The sequence below is a fragment of the Xyrauchen texanus genome, chromosome 8, assembly GCF_025860055.1.
Source record: "Xyrauchen texanus isolate HMW12.3.18 chromosome 8, RBS_HiC_50CHRs, whole genome shotgun sequence".
Taxonomy (NCBI): domain Eukaryota; kingdom Metazoa; phylum Chordata; class Actinopteri; order Cypriniformes; family Catostomidae; genus Xyrauchen; species Xyrauchen texanus.
In genome coordinates, this window is record NC_068283.1 from 49,547,856 (window position 1) to 49,558,953 (window position 11,098).

Below are 11,098 nucleotides of genomic sequence, written 5' to 3' on the forward strand. Positions count from 1 at the left end.
GGGCTGCGGTACCCATATTCTCAAGTTATTCCCTTTGTCTCTGGGTCACCCGGCCAGCAAATGCCGTTCTTAGATATAACTATAGATGTTACTGTTTCAAGCAATGTGCAGACGGGAGTCTTGCACAAACAGGATAAGACAAACTTGTGTTAGTGCTGGTGCGTCAGCATACAAGGTCACTTAACCGCAGACTTTGCACTTCAGTGGGTCATAACAAAATATGTCCTGACGCGTTTGAGTTAACTTCAAACCGCGCAGAACGCGCTGTGCCAAAAAAAAAAAAGCGTAAGTCTCAAGAGGGTATAAAACCCTAAAACCTTAACTTTGGTCCTCAGTGAAAGTATAACAGCTCAACTCTGGCTCTTTGCATCTGATCTCCAACTTTGAGGCCTCATCTCATTATCTGTACTTTAAGATTCTTTCATTTTTTTTACTTAGTTCATTAAACAAAGACAAGACATAGTATTTTTTTATTAATTCCAGGACTTATTCCATGTATATATCCTTAAGATATATCTACTGAACAGTAAAGAACCAAAACTTTAAAAAAAATCCTTTATAATTTCATTTTATTCACATTAATTAATATTTTATTCATTTTACTAATGTCTGTACAAATAAAATGCATTATTCCTTCTACAAATCATCTGATTTATTGAAGTCATTTTCCATCTGCTGGATCTCACTGCATCAATAGTTATCTGTTGACAGTTGAAGGTTTCTTTTCTTTGAATCGTATCTCTGCTGCACTGTGCTTCACTGAAACCTGGCTGAGTGAAGCCATTCCGGACAGCGCATTACATCTGCCGGGCTTCCAGATGTTCAGAGCGGATCGCATCGCGGAGTTAACGGGGAAAACGATAGGTGGTGGAACATGCTTTTACATCAACAAAAGTTGGTTTACAGATGTAACAACATTAAAGAGGATGTGCTGCCCAAAACTGGAAGCGCTCTTTATTAACTGTAAGCCGTTCTACTCGCCGCGGGAGTTTTCTTCGTTTATTCTGGTGAGTGTTTACATTCCTCCAAACGCGTCTGGGAACTTAGCGCTGCAACAGCTGGCTGATCAAATCTCAGACACAGAACAACAGTACCCGGACTCAGTTATTATTATTCTTGGGGACTTTAACAAAACAAATCTCACACGCGAACTGCCCAAATACAGACAGCACATTACATGCCCCACCAGAGACAGGAATATATTGGATCACTGCTATACAACATTAAAGGATGCATATCGCTCTGTCCCACGTGCAGCTTTGGGACTCTCTGATCACTGTCTGGTTCATCTTCTCCTGACCTACAGGCAGAAATTAAAATCAACAAAGCCAGTTGTAAGGACTATAAGGAGATGGACTAATGAAGCAGAGCTGGAACTACAAGCCTGCTTTGACTGCACTGATTGGAGTGTTTTTGAAGCTGCAGCTACAGACCTGGACGAGCTCACAGATACTGTTACATCATACATCAGTTTCTGTGAGGATATGTGCATCCCTACTAGGACATTTTTATCATTTCAACAATGATAAACCATGGTTCACAGGAAAACACAGAGAGCTTCATCATGCCAAAGAGGAGGCTTACAGGGGTGGGGATAGAGTCTTGTATAATCAGGCCAGGAACACACTGAATAAGGAAATCAGAGTGGCTAAAAGAAGCTACTCTGAGAAGCTGAAAAGTAAGTTTTCAACTAACGACCCTGCATCAGTGTGGAGTGGCCTGAAACAACTTACCAATTACAGGACTCCTACCCCCAACCCTGTGGCGGACCAACGACTGGCTGACGACCTGAATGTGTTTTATTGCAGATTTGAAAGGCCCAATTTCACACCCCACATGCACTCGGACCTTCATTTCACACAACCATTAACACCTCCTGCAACCCCCCTCCTCCCCCCTCCTGCTACACTACCTGCACTCAAGATCTGTGAGGACGATGTGTGCCGTGTCTTTCGGAAGCAAAGGTCAAGGAAGGCTCCAGGCCCAGATGGCATCTCACCAGCATGCCTTCGTTCCTGTGCTAACCAACTGGCCCCCATCTTCACTCAGATCTTCAATAGATCACTGGAGCAGTGTGAAGTCCCATGCTGCTTCAAACGCTCCGTTATTATCCCCGTCCCTAAGAAACCTAAAATCACAGGACTTAATGACTACAGACCTGTCGCCCTGACATCTGATCTGAGTGACTGGTGTTGGACCACCTGACGGACATCACTGGACCCTTTCTGGACCCCCTTCAATTTGCTTATCGAGCAAACAGGTCTGTGGATGATGCAGTCAACATGGGATTGCATCACGTCCTGCAACATCTGGACAGACCGGGTACATACGTAAGGATCCTTTTTGTGGACTTCAGCTCGGCTTTCAACACAATCATACCAGATATACTCCTAAATTAAACCAACTCCCTGTTCCCACCTCTACCTGTCAGTGGATTACCAGCTTTCTGACGGACAGGCAGCAGCTTGTGAGGCAGGGAAAATTAACTTCCACCACCTGTACCATCAGCACTGGTGCCCCCCAGGGATGTGTGCTCTCCCCACTACTCTTCTCGCTCTACACAAATTACTGCACCACCAAGGACCCCTCTGTCAAGCTCCTGAAGATTGCAGACGACACCACTGTCATCCCGAGATGATGATGAGTCTGCATATAGAAAGGAGGTTGAGCGGCTGGCTTTCTGGTGCAGTCAAAACAACCTGGAGCTGAACACGGTCAAACCGGTGGAGATGATTGTGGACTTTAGGAGGAACACCCCAACATTGTCCCCCTCACCATTCTAAACAGCACTGTGGCAGCAGTGGAGTCATTCAGGTTCCTGGGCACTACCATCTCACAGGACCTGAAGTGGGAGATACACATCGACTCCATTGTGAAAAAGGCCCAGCAGAGGTTGTACTTCCTTCGCCAGCTGAGGAAGTTCAACCTGCCACCAGTGCTGCTGATACAGTTCTACTCAGCAGTCATTGAGTCTGTCCTCTGCACCTCAATAACTGTCTGGTTTGGTGCAGCTACGAAATCAGACATCAGAAGACTACAAAGGACAGTTTGGTCTGCTGAGCGGATTATTGGTTGCCCCCTGCCCCCCCTTCAAGAACTATACACTTCCAGAGTGAGGAAAAAGGCTGGTAAAATCACTCTGGACCCCACCTCACCCTGCCCACAACCTTTTTGAACTGTTGCCTTCTGGCCGGCGCTTCAGAGCTCTGAACACCAGAACCGTCAGACACAGGAACAGATTTTTCCCTCAGGCCATCCATCTAATGAACAATTAAATTGCCCCATTGAGCAATAATTATGTGCAATACACAGTTTAAGTCTATTTATATTATCCAACATATCCACTTCTGCCATTACTTACATTGCTCTGTACATAATATACTGTTTTTTGTTCTTTATATAACAGATCGTATTAGATTTGCACTACATGTGTGTATGTGGGTGTGTATGAAGGTGAGTGTATGTACGTATATGTATAATTATTTATTTTGTGTTCTTTTTTGTTTTTAATTACCTATGTCTTGCTGCTGTTTTTGGTATTGTTTGTATTGTTGTTGACTGGAAGCTTCTGTCACCAAGACAAATTCCTTGTATGTGTAAGCATACTTGGCAATAAAGCTGATTCTGATTCTGATTCTAATCATGTAAGGTTTTCAGAAAGAGGTTTGAGTTGAGGCCCTCATTGATGAATGGAAAGATTTCACTCAGTCTTTTGTTTGTTTTGACATCATAAAAGCAAATCATACCAGACATTCAACATAATCATTGTAAAAATGACAGCACATGAATCAACGTCAAAGTTGCGTGTAAAGAAAATGTGACTTCTTTTAAATGTTTTGTTTCTAGGAAGGAACATCACCTCACAGTGTTGATCTTTCATTTGTTAATTTGCATTTTGCAAATGTCAACAGTTTATCCGTGTCTCTCCAAAACTTGTGATACAGGAACTGCAAGTTATATAAGGAACTTGTTGACGATTGATTTCTTTTCATATGAATAATCATTGTGACTTAAGGACATAATGATTTAGGGACATAAGAGTTAATCCCGCATTTGCCTAAAGAGAAGATTCTGGTAAAATGGAGGGTTGATGACAGAGATGTCATGCCCGTTCAAGACTTTTAAGTCAAGTTACTTGTAAATGAATTATTAGAACTTCCAGAAAGTGCTTGTCTAATACATTGTGGCAGAAATCTTTATTCAGTCTATATTTGTTCAGTCTCACATTCTGCTATAGACAGAGGGTGTGCTCAAGGGTATGGTTTGAGGTATATAGTTAGACAGGCAGGTAGGCCATCCAATCATTAAATTTAGCCCAAATTAAATGATTGGACAGGCCTTTTACAGGACTGTGAGTGCCACAGAAACTTATTATTAATTAATTTTATTATTCATGTATTTTTTTATTTTTTTTTGTATCAGAGCATTTCATTTATTGATTGCAGATACTTTCCACTTTCAATTATAAAATTTATCATCGAATTGTATTAGAAAAGATACAGAATCAAAGTTTTAATCAATTGAGAGAAAGAGTTTATTGAAGACAAATTGTTTCCCGTCGGTCGATCATTTTGACGTCGTGTCGAAGAAGCGACACTAGGGGTCTCTCTTGGATGCCGAGTATGCCTCTGATGCTTGAAAAAAGGCCAATGAGAAGTTGGCAGACAGTATTTGTATACCCCGCCCCCGGACATATGGGTATAAAGGCGAGGAAATACTATAGTTCATTCAGAAATTTGCTTCGGAGCCGTGGGAGTGTCAGCAGTCAGCTGCGAGTTACACCTGTTCCTGTTCCTCTGACGCTTTGCTTGCTGTTGGATCTACGGCGTACAACAGCGGCTTTCTCCTTCTCTGCACGGCAGTGCAGTTTGCCCCTGGGCACTTTGACAGCGCAAACACTAAAAGAGTTTGTAAAAGAGTGATTTTCTCTATGAAAGAGTTCCTGTAAAGAAGATTTTCCTCTAAAGAGCATTACACAGCGGCGTTGAATGTCCTTTTCAGGACGTGTCTTTATAAAGATGCCCTTCCGCCCCTGTGTAGTTCCTGGATCCGGTAGAGTGCTCTCCGCTTCAGACGGCCACAGGCGTTGTCTCGTGTGTCTGGGTTGCGATCACACCGAGGCAGCGTTTATGGATGGTTCATGTTCTCACTGCGAGAACATGACCATGGCAACGTTGAGGTCGCGGCTCGCTTTCAACAGAAAGCACACCACTCCAGCCGCCCCCAGCATCGCTCCTTCTTCCCATGGGATTAATATCGATGCCGCTGGCGATGGAGGCAATCTGGGGATGGCAGCGGGTGCAGCTCCGCTGGGTACGCCCCCTCGGACCAACCGCCCCCCGGCACGCTCGTTGACTCCTGTTCGTGCTCGAGGCAACAGCGGCTCGCCTCACAGCCAGCCTGCCTATCCTCTAGAGCCAGAGGTGGATGATCTCACCGCTGCATCGGAGAGCGCGGCTTCTGATGCAGACGACACCCCTGGGCTGCCGCCTTCGGGCACGCCCAGGCTGAGACGGATGCGCAGATGTCCGATATGCTTGCTCAGGCTGCCGCTAGCGTGGGGCTGGATTGGAACGCTCCATCCTCCCCACAGCCATTGCGGCTGGATGTTTGATTCCTGGGAACACCGCTCCACTCACAGCCGCGCACATCCCCGGTCCCATTGTTTCCCAGAAGTGCATGATGAGCTGACGTCTACGTGGAGGGCCCCGCTCTCCACTCATCATGCCACCCGCTCATCCGTTCTCGCTACCTTCGACGGCGGAGTGGCCCACGGGTACACAGCGATTTCCCCAGGTGGATAGGGCTGTTGCGCTCCACCTGTGCCTTGGAAACCCGACCACCTGGCGGGGTCGCCCTGTGCTCCCCTCCAAGGCCTGTAGGACGACGTCTACACTGCCTGCTAAAGCCTACAGTGCTGCCGGACACGCCGCTTCCGCCCTGCACGCCATGACCCCCCTGCAAGTCCACCAGGTCAAAGCACTTAAATATCTGCACGTTTGTAGCCTTGATCCCGATGTGCTGCAGGAACTGTGCTCAGCGACCGACCTCGCCCTCAGGACCACAAAGGTCACAGCACAGTCACTCGGGCAGGCGATGGCCACGCTCTTGGTCCAGGAACGACATCAGTGGCTGAACTTGGTCGAGATGCGTGAAACCGACAAGACTCACATTCTTAACGCCCCTGTCTCCCAGTTCTGTCTTTTCGGCAACACCGTCGAGGACTTACCCAGCAATTCTCCGCGGTGAAGAAACAGACGGAGGCCGTTTCACACATCCTGCCCAGCCGCAAGCCTGCCGCCATGGGCCATGCCCATCTGCTCGACGAGGGCCTACTCCTGCGAAGACACACCCTGCTCCGCCCTAACCCGGGCCCAGCTCTAGTCAGGGCTGCGGTACCCATATTCTCAAGTTATTCCCTTTGTCTCTGGGTCACCCGGCCAGCAAATGCCGTTCTTAGATATAACTATAGATGTTATTGTTTCAAGCAATGTGCAGACGGGAGTCTTGCACAAACAGGATAAGACAAACTTGTGTTAGTGCTGGTGCGTCAGCATACAAGGTCACTTAACCGCAGACTTTGCACTTCAGTGGGTCATAACAAAATATGTCCTGACGCCTTTGAGTTAACTTCAAACCGCGCAGAACGCGCTGTGCCAAAAAAAAAAAAGCGTAAGTCTCAAGAGGGTATAAAACCCTAAAACCTTAACTTTGGTCCTCAGTGAAAGTATAACAGCTCAACTCTGGCTCTTTGCATCTGATCTCCAACTTTGAGGCCTCATCTCATTATCTGTACTTTAAGATTCTTTCATTTTTTTTTACTTAGTTCATTAAACAAAGACAAGACATAGTATTTTTTTATTAATTCCAGGACTTATTCCATGTATATATCCTTAAGATATATCTACTGAACAGTAAAGAACCAAAACTTTAAAAAAAATCCTTTATAATTTCATTTTATTCACATTAATTAATATTTTATTCATTTTACTAATGTCTGTACAAATAAAATGCATTATTCCTTCTACAAATCATCTGATTTATTGAAGTCATTTTCCATCTGCTGGATCTCACTGCATCAATAGTTATCTGTTGACAGTTGAAGGTTTCTTTTCTTTGAATCGTATCTCTGCTGCACTGTGCTTCACTGAAACCTGGCTGAGTGAAGCCATTCCGGACAGCGCATTACATCTGCCGGGCTTCCAGATGTTCAGAGCGGATCGCATCGCGGAGTTAACGGGGAAAACGATAGGTGGTGGAACATGCTTTTACATCAACAAAAGTTGGTTTACAGATGTAACAATATTAAAGAGGATGTGCTGTCCTAATCTGGAAGCGCTCTTTATTAACTGTAAGCCGTTCTACTCGCCGCGGGAGTTTTCTTCGTTTATTCTGGTGAGTGTTTACATTCCTCCAAACGCGTCTGGGAACTTAGCGCTGCAACAGCTGGCTGATCAAATCTCAGACACAGAACAACAGTACCCGGACTCAGTTATTATTATTCTTGGGGACTTTAACAAAACAAATCTCACACGCGAACTGCCCAAATACAGACAGCACATTACATGCCCCACCAGAGACAGGAATATATTGGATCACTGCTATACAACATTAAAGGATGCATATCGCTCTGTCCCACGTGCAGCTTTGGGACTCTCTGATCACTGTCTGGTTCATCTTCTCCCGTCCTACAGGCAGAAATTAAAATCAACAAAGCCAGTTGTAAGGACTGTAAGGAGATGGACTAATGAAGCAGAGCTGGAACTACAAGCCTGCTTTGACTGCACTGATTGGAGTGTTTTTGAAGCTGCAGCTACAGACCTGGACGAGCTCACAGATACTGTTACATCATACATCAGTTTCTGTGAGGATATGTGCATCCCTACTAGGACATTTTTATCATTTCAACAATGATAAACCATGGTTCACAGGAAAACACAGAGAGCTTCATCATGCCAAAGAGGAGGGTTACAGGGGTGGGGATAGAGTCTTGTATAATCAGGCCAGGAACACACTGAATAAGGAAATCAGAGTGGCTAAAAGAAGCTACTCTGAGAAGCTGAAAAGCAAGTTTTCAACTAACGACCCTGCATCAGTGTGGAGTGGCCTGAAACAACTTACCAATTACAGGACTCCTACCCCCAACCCTGTGGCGGACCAACGACTGGCTGACGACCTGAATGTGTTTTATTGCAGATTTGAAAGGCCCAATTTCACACCCCACATGCACTCGGACCTTCACTTCACACAACCATTAACACCTCCTGCAACCCCCCTCCTCCCCCCTCCTGCTACACTACCTGCACTCAAGATCTGTGAGGACGATGTGTGCCGTGTCTTTCGGAAGCAAAGGTCAAGGAAGGCTCCAGGCCCAGATGGCATCTCACCAGCGTGCCTTCGTTCCTGTGCTAACCAACTGGCCCCCATCTTCACTCAGATCTTCAATAGATCACTGGAGCAGTGTGAAGTCCCATGCTGCTTCAAACGCTCCGTTATTATCCCCGTCCCTAAGAAACCTAAAATCACAGGACTTAATGACTACAGACCTGTCGCCCTGACATCTGACTGGTGACTGGTGTTGGACCACCTGAAGGACATCACTGGACCCTTTCTGGACCCCCTTCAATTTGCTTATCGAGCAAACAGGTCTGTGGATGATGCAGTCAACATGGGATTGCATCACGTCCTGCAACATCTGGACAGACCGGGTACATACGTAAGGATCCTTTTTGTGGACTTCAGCTCGGCTTTCAACACAATCATACCAGATATACTCCTAAATTAAACCAACTCCCTGTTCCCACCTCTACCTGTCAGTGGATTACCAGCTTTCTGACGGACAGGCAGCAGCTTGTGAGGCAGGGAAAATTAACTTCCACCACCTGTACCATCAGCACTGGTGCCCCCCAGGGATGTGTGCTCTCCCCACTACTCTTCTCGCTCTACACAAATTACTGCACCACCAAGGACCCCTCTGTCAAGCTCCTGAAGATTGCAGACGACACACACTGTCATCCGAGATGATGATGAGTCTGCATATAGAAAGGAGGTTGAACGGCTGGCTTTCTGGTGCAGTCAAAACAACCTGGAGCTGAACACGGTCAAACCGGTGGAGATGATTGTGGACTTTAGGAGGAACACCCCAACATTGTCCCCCCTCACCATTCTAAACAGCACTGTGGCAGCAGTGGAGTCATTCAGGTTCCTGGGCACTACCATCTCACAGGACCTGAAGTGGGAGATACACATCGACTCCATTGTGAAAAAGGCCCAGCAGAGGTTGTACTTCCTTCGCCAGCTGAGGAAGTTCAACCTGCCACCAGTGCTGCTGATACAGTTCTACTCAGCAGTCATTGAGTCTGTCCTCTGCACCTCAATAACTGTCTGGTTTGGTGCAGCTACGAAATCAGACATCAGAAGACTACAAAGGACAGTTTGGTCTGCTGAGCGGATTATTGGTTGCCCCCTGCCCCCCCTTCAAGAACTATACACTTCCAGAGTGAGGAAAAAGGCTGGTAAAATCACTCTGGACCCCACCTCACCCTGCCCACAACCTTTTTGAACTGTTGCCTTCTGGCCGGCGCTTCAGAGCTCTGAACACCAGAACCGTCAGACACAGGAACAGTTTTTTCCCTCAGGCCATCCATCTAATGAACAATTAAATTGCCCCATTGAGCAATAATTATGTGCAATACACAGTTTAATTTTAATTTATATTATCCAACATATCCACTTCTGCCATTACTTACATTGCTCTGAACATAATATATTGTTTTTTGTTCTTTATATAACAGATCGTATTAGATTTGCACTACATGTGTGTATGTGGGTGTGTATGAAGGTGAGTGTATGTACGTATATGTATAATTATTTATTTTGTGTTCTTTTTTGTTTTTAATTACCTATGTCTTGCTGCTGTTTTTGGTATTGTTTGTATTGTTGTTGACTGGAAGCTTCTGTCACCAAGACAAATTCCTTGTATGTGTAAGCATACTTGGCAATAAAGCTGATTCTGATTCTGATTCTAATCATGTAAGGTTTTCAGAAAGAGGTTTGAGTTGAGGCCCTCATTGATGAATGGAAAGATTTCACTCAGTCTTTTGTTTGTTTTGACATCATAAAAGCAAATCATACCAGACATTCAACATAATCATTGTAAAAATGACAGCACATGAATCAACGTCAAAGTTGCGTGTAAAGAAAATGTGACTTCTTTTAAATGTTTTGTTTCTAGGAAGGAACATCACCTCACAGTGTTGATCTTTCATTTGTTAATTTGCATTTTGCAAATGTCAACAGTTTATCCGTGTCTCTCCAAAACTTGTGATACAGGAACTGCAAGTTATATAAGGAACTTGTTGACGATTGATTTCTTTTCATATGAATAATCATTGTGACTTAAGGACATAATGATTTAGGGACATAAGAGTTAATCCCGCATTTGCCTAAAGAGAAGATTCTGGTAAAATGGAGGGTTGATGACAGAGATGTCATGCCCGTTCAAGACTTTTAAGTCAAGTTACTTGTAAATGAATTATTAGAACTTCCAGAAAGTGCTTGTCTAATACATTGTGGCAGAAATCTTTATTCAGTCTATATTTGTTCAGTCTCACATTCTGCTATAGACAGAGGGTGTGCTCAAGGGTATGGTTTGAGGTATATAGTTAGACAGGCAGGTAGGCCATCCAATCATTAAATTTAGCCCAAATTAAATGATTTGACAGGCCTTTTACAGGACTGTGAGTGCCACAGAAACTTATTATTAATTTATTTTATTATTCATTTATTTTATATATTTTTTTTGTATCAGAGCATTTCATTTATTGATTGCAGATACTTTCCACTTTCAATTATAACATTTATCATCGAATTGTGTGCAGTAAATGCTTGCCAACTACTGCATGTCCAGATCACGATGATCTATTTTGAACAATCAATCAGTTTTATTTTCATAGTTTAATATTAAATATACTCTGTTTTTGTTTGTCTAATTATCAACAATAGAAATACAGAAGTTCAAAAACCTCAGGTGTTTGTTCCCTAACACCTGAGGGAACAAATGCCTTCAGTTTCAAATGGCATGATGCCTACATGTAAA